This window comes from Dipodomys spectabilis, unplaced genomic scaffold (assembly GCF_019054845.1).
Source record: "Dipodomys spectabilis isolate Male_0828 unplaced genomic scaffold, ASM1905484v1 ptg000783l, whole genome shotgun sequence".
Classification (NCBI taxonomy): Eukaryota; Metazoa; Chordata; class Mammalia; order Rodentia; family Heteromyidae; genus Dipodomys; species Dipodomys spectabilis.
In genome coordinates, this window is record NW_024871460.1 from 3,991,755 (window position 1) to 3,997,466 (window position 5,712).

The 5,712-nt window shown below is 45.7% G+C and overlaps 1 long non-coding RNA gene across 1 annotated transcript; it reads right to left on the reverse strand.

The window, feature by feature from the left end:
• Positions 1-847: 847 nt before the first annotated feature.
• Positions 848-5,277, reverse strand: LOC122102290. The gene is made up of 3 exons (XR_006146480.1): positions 5,208-5,277; positions 3,159-3,270; positions 848-911 (listed from the first exon to the last, which is right to left on the reverse strand). It is a non-coding gene; the product is annotated as an uncharacterized LOC122102290 (long non-coding RNA).
• Positions 5,278-5,712: the final 435 nt, after the last annotated feature.

Sequence of the window (5,712 nt, forward strand, 5' to 3'; positions counted from 1 at the left end):
TCCATCCTATGTAAATGTCCACTTGGGAAACAAGATTAAAAGGAAAATAATCACACGTTAGTAATTTTCACTCAGGGTAACATGATTCCTGGATTCTTGCTTGGCAAAAGATAACATTGGGCCGGTCGCACGTGATGGCACTTGATTTTCTGTTTTGCGGGGAGCCAATACACTTCGCCATAATTTTGCCTAATAGTTGTACTGAGTTATGTTTTTAAGAGAAAGCTAGATTTTCATTAAACACATGAAGTAAGCCAATTGGCTCAGACAACAACCAAAAGCAAACCTGTACCAGCCTCCATTTCTGATGTGGACAGATCCATTTTATCCTTCCTATTTGTCCTCACCGAGGCCAAGTGGGTCGGGAATGAGCAATCCGTTGGGTGGAGTGTTTTGCAAGGTTGTTAAGTGGGTATGGAGTTCTGCTTTGATAAAATCCACCCCTTTCCACCATTCTCCCCCTGCCCCTCCTCCCCCAGCTACCCCAGCTCTCGGCTCACATGGTCCCTGAGCTGAGCTTCTCACCCACACAGCTCTGATGTAGGTGTTGTTACCATGATCATTTCCATTTGCCAATGAGGGAAATACTATTCAGGAAGGACAGTTTGCCATCCATGTTTCCTCTTTGGTGTCACAAGCTGATAGGAGGAGACACTAGGATGGGGACCCGGGTGATCTTAACCCATAGTCTACACAATTGTCTTCTTGCTCTATGCCCTGACAAGTGCAGTATCTGTCTTGGATTTCCACCTCCTGCAGGATAACTACCCTTGGTTGATTTTCCCAATGGTACAGAGAAGTCTAGAGGAATGGACAGGTGAGTTGCCAAGGAATTAATTTTATTAATCTTGGAATTCTTCTGGCAGCTTCAGGTGGGGAGAATTTTGTTATTTTCTACACTCCTGTGGGTTCTACAAGAAAAGAAAAATAAGATGATGAGGGAAGAGAAAGATCCAACTACACTTGGCCTTTGCCAGGTGATGGGTGAGCAATTGGCAAGCTGGGAAGTTTAGAGTGATCCAAGGAGCCAAAGTCCCAGCTTGCAGAGACAGTACCCCATTGTCCTTGGTGGCCCTGCCCAGAAAGAGCACCATGGGCCCAGGAAGAGCTGGAAGTCAGTGCATGGATCTGATCCTAGGATGATGGGAGACAGCCAGGCTTCAGCTCTCAGAGGGCATTCAATACCCTTGAGAGCCAGTTTTTTGCCAGCTTTGTTGACTTCAGCATCACTTAACCTGGACTATTATTGCCTAGCCAGGGAATGGCTGATTGTTGAATGAAGACATGAATGAAAGAAGAATGGATAGAGCAGATGCTGGCAGGCTTTCCTATCACCATGAAGGTGAAGGACACTTTAAAAAAAATGGAGATTTAGACACAGTCTTCACGAACTTTCAGCTGCCATTTATTCTCCCTTGATGCTTCGAACAGTTGAATTTATTTTTAACTCAATCTTCTTTTAAAAGTAACTGCCTTTGCTTTCTCCATCTTCAGACTACTAACTCAAGTCCTTACTAGTCTAGGATAGCTTAACCTTGATTCTATTTCTTTCTCTATAGCCTCTCAATTTCTACTTCTCCTTTCAGACAATGCTCTGAGGTCGTCTACAGTTTTGTTTCTGATTTCGCTTTTTCTGGGCATGCCTCGACCCATTGGCAACTCCCCAATCCCTCCCCAGTCCCCATGACCCCCCCAAAAGCGATGCCACCAGTGTCCATTACCTTATTAGTACAATGCACTACGGTATTTTATTGTAACGAAAGTATTACCCACTCAATTTTTCCTCCTTGGTTTGTGCTCTCTTTGATTCCAAGTCTACTTTTAATTCTTGATCATTTTTCCTTTGCAGACTTCTCTCCCTGCCCCCCCCCCCCCCAGCCCTTTTATTATTCTTTTCCACGCCATCCGTGACATTTCAACTTCTGTTTGTCTGGCTCCACAAGTTGTTCTCCTTCTATGAATGCTGTGCTTTGCCTCAGCAGTGGTCACGTGACCCACCTAAGCCAATCCAAATCTTCCCTGGGACTTTGGTTAGAATTGTCAGGAAGGAAGCTCTCCTTTCTTGAAGACAATTGGCTTTAGGGATCACAGTGGCTGGGAACTATGAGCTGGGTGAACAGGGGGCCTGCCTGAGAATTAAATCAAAATATATGGGCACATAGGGTAGAAATACTGTGAGCATGTGAAGATGAAATACCCTCTACAGGATGCTGAGGCTTGGTTTTGAGTTGATGGCTTTTGGGAAGTGATGGATGCTGCGGTCTCTGACCTAATCAATGAGTTCATCCCTTGATGAATACAAAATACCATGGCATTACTGGAACTTGCTGGAAATTAGGAGGTGGGGCCCAGTTGGAGGAAGCAGGTCACTACAGGAGTGCAACTGAGGACTCTATTTTGCTTTGGCCTCTTTCTGAATCTCCTTCTCACTGCCTTCTATGTGTCATTTGGTGAGTGGCCTCTGCCACAGGCGCTTGGCTCCTTATTGCTCTGCTAACGGTGGACTCACGATCGACAGAGCCTAAGGACCGAAATGCCTGACGTTGAGACAACATAAACCTTCTCCTTGGAAGTTGTTTGTGTCCGGCAGCATTCTGTCATAGTAACGCAAAGGCAGACTAGTAATGTTACCTCTGGGTTTAGCTACATGCGAGGCTTCAACTACTTCTCCATCCTAGAGTTATAGAAATGAATAAAGTAAATGAAGTGGGTTTGAATCAATCCTGAAGAATGTGCCATCTAGCTAGTCTTCCTATCTTAAGCCTGGTTCTTGTCAGTATGATTTCCCTGCTGTTGCCAGGGGGATCCGTGTATAAGGTGGACTTGGCAGAGCCATTAGCTTGTTGAGGGGTCTCTAGAACCTAACTAGGAGAGGTAAGCTCCAAAGCCCGAGGAATCAGACTGATGACATCCATGAGAGAAGCTGGCCTCAATGTTCAGCCACAGCAGGTGGCCTCCCCGCAGCCAGCCATGGAATATAAGCATTGTACATTGGCCAAAGAGAGCACACCTGGAGAGTGTACTTGGCTTTTAGCCTCCCGGTTTGTCATCTCTTGTCTAAATTGCAGGTTCAAGCTCTTGCACACAGCTCTGGAGACCTTTGTGGTCAGACCAGATGCTTTTGAAGAGTATTTCCTGTCAGTGGATGCTCTAATTACCTTGGTACCCATGCCTTCATCTTCTACAGTTTAGCTTTTTTTTCTCACGATGGTCCATTTCGTGGAACCACAGTTCACCTCACTCTTCCACCATGATATCCTTCAGTTGTACCTGAAGAACAGATTAAAAACTGTTTCCTCCATGCACTCACAGCTTGCTGTATGCTTCTGTCCTTGTATGTGACGCATGCAGATACACTGCAGTGACCATACCTTCTCCTCTTTACCCACTGGAAGAATTTATCACTGTCACCCAAGTCTCAAAAGACTGGAAACAGGTCAGGTGCTGGTGGCTCATGCCTGTAATCTTAGCTACTCAGGAAGTCAAAGTCAGGCTTGTGGTTTGAAGCCAGCCCAGGCAGGAAAATCTATGACTCTTATCTCCAATTAACCACCAAAAAGCCAGAAGTGGAGTTGTGGCTCAAGTGGTAGAATGCTAGCCATGAGAACAAAAGGTCAGGGACAGTGCTCAGACTCTGGAGTTCAAGCCCCAGAATCAGAGTACTCCTTTTTAATTTCTGCCTCGTGATGTAGTTCTGAGAGACTGTGGGCAACTATGAGGAGGGAATCTAGGAAAATCATGTAGCGACTGAACCTGAAATGCTCAACCAACCAGGAACTTTCTCCTCCTGAGTCTTGGATATGTGAGATGTAACAACCCTGGAAACAAACATTCTAAGTGATATGGAATGTTAGGTGTGCCTTGGTTAAGTGCTTTTCTCTTCTGTTATTGTGTAAGTTCTTGGGGCGGGGGCGGGGGGGGGTGGTGGCGAGGGACCATCTTCTCACTGGTGTATAGCACAGAGTCAGAATTCAGTAACTGTTCACTCAAGCATTTCTGTGTGCCCACCAAGAGTGACAGTAAAAGATGTGTGCAAGACAACTCGTGTGCTCCTATTGTGGAGCAAGCACCTGAGGTCTGGAGTGTTGAAAATATGTCAGTGGATCCTGAATGAGTAGCCCCTCCCTGGGAATTATGGGAACGAAGGCTCTGACACTAATGTTACATCACCTCAGTGGAATTACCTGGTGCTACTTAAATTGTTTATTCAGACCTTTATTGGCTTATATAAAAGCTTACTATAAATTCTACATGTGCCCATCAGATAAACGTGTAGTGCCTTGCTTAAAGAAGGGAAAGATGGGGCGGGGGTGGGGAAGGGGTTGATCTGTCCCCTTGTCCACATGGGGGACTTTTCCTGTTCTGATGGAGGCCCTTCACCTCGTGGATCAGCGAGACAGACCATAACCAGCTGCTGCCATAATCTCAAATCCATCCAGTGCTGTGCTCTGCTTTTAAATTTCGGAGGTCACCACTATTCTTTTTGGGATTCCATTTTTTAAGTTAGAATAGTTAGAGTATTGCAACAACTTTGGCTAGGAAAATGGTGTAGCAAATCAACACGGCAAGGCGACTTTGGAGACTCCACTTGGCATTTCCTGGTCCCTTAAGTAGGTACATTTAATTTTACGGTTTAATTTTATAGAAATCTGCTGAATTTGTCATACCAAGCATTTTGGAGAGCCTTGTAAACTAAGAGCAGGCATTAAAAAAAAATACAGCCTCTGGACTCTTTTGTTCCTTCTAACCAGGGAGAAAATTACTTTAGATTGCAATATGAACTTCACAAAGGAGCCATTCCCTTTCCACACTTCCACACCCATGTTCACGAAAGGCCTACTCTCCTCACTTTGAGGTGATACTCAGGCAGTGCGATCATATCCCCATGTGACCTGCAGACTCTGGCTTTAGAACCTCTTTAGTCAGGAAAGAGTGCTCTCACTGGGAGGGTCTGTGTGGGGGTGGGGTAGGATGGAGTGGAGGATCAGTGAGGATAGCTTTGGACCTAGATCATTAGTGACTACACACAAGAGGCCAGTGTGTGTGTGTGTGTGTGTGTGTGTTCTAAGGTTAGGTTATTTTTCCATTCTTTGCATGGCGACTCATTTGCTTCTCTTTAGTGTCAAATTGAAGTCTCTCAGCCTGGACCAACAAACTGGGCTTTATCCTGTCAAGCTCTTGGCTGAGTCCCCCTCCCCCTCACTTACCTCTGTGACTCCCTGGAATCTGGTCTCTTCCCCATACATCCTTGGGGGCCTTCCAGGTGCAGTCTTTTCTCCCCCCCTAGACAACCCCAGATAGAAAGATGCCCTTGGGTCTCTTTGATTAGTAACACAACTTTGTGTTACTGTTCATTTGTGGTCTATTCTAGCCATTCACTCATCCACCCATCCACCCGTCCACCCGTCCACCCGTCCACCCGTCCACCCATCCACCCAAATTATATGCACGGAACCTCTCTTACTTACCAGCTCTCATTGTAGGAGCTGAGGGTCTAGCTGTGAGTTGGCCAGGAATAGCCTTTCTTCTGGACTTTACATTTTAACTTAAGGAACAATAACAAATACATATGAAACAGAAAGTCAGACAGGGAAATTGCACTGAAAAAAAAATGGAGGTCCTGAAAATGAACCTCTTCCATCCCAATGCTGCAGGTGTGGGGTCTACAGCCCCGCCCAGAAGGGTTTGAACAACATTTAAAGGCCTGGCTGC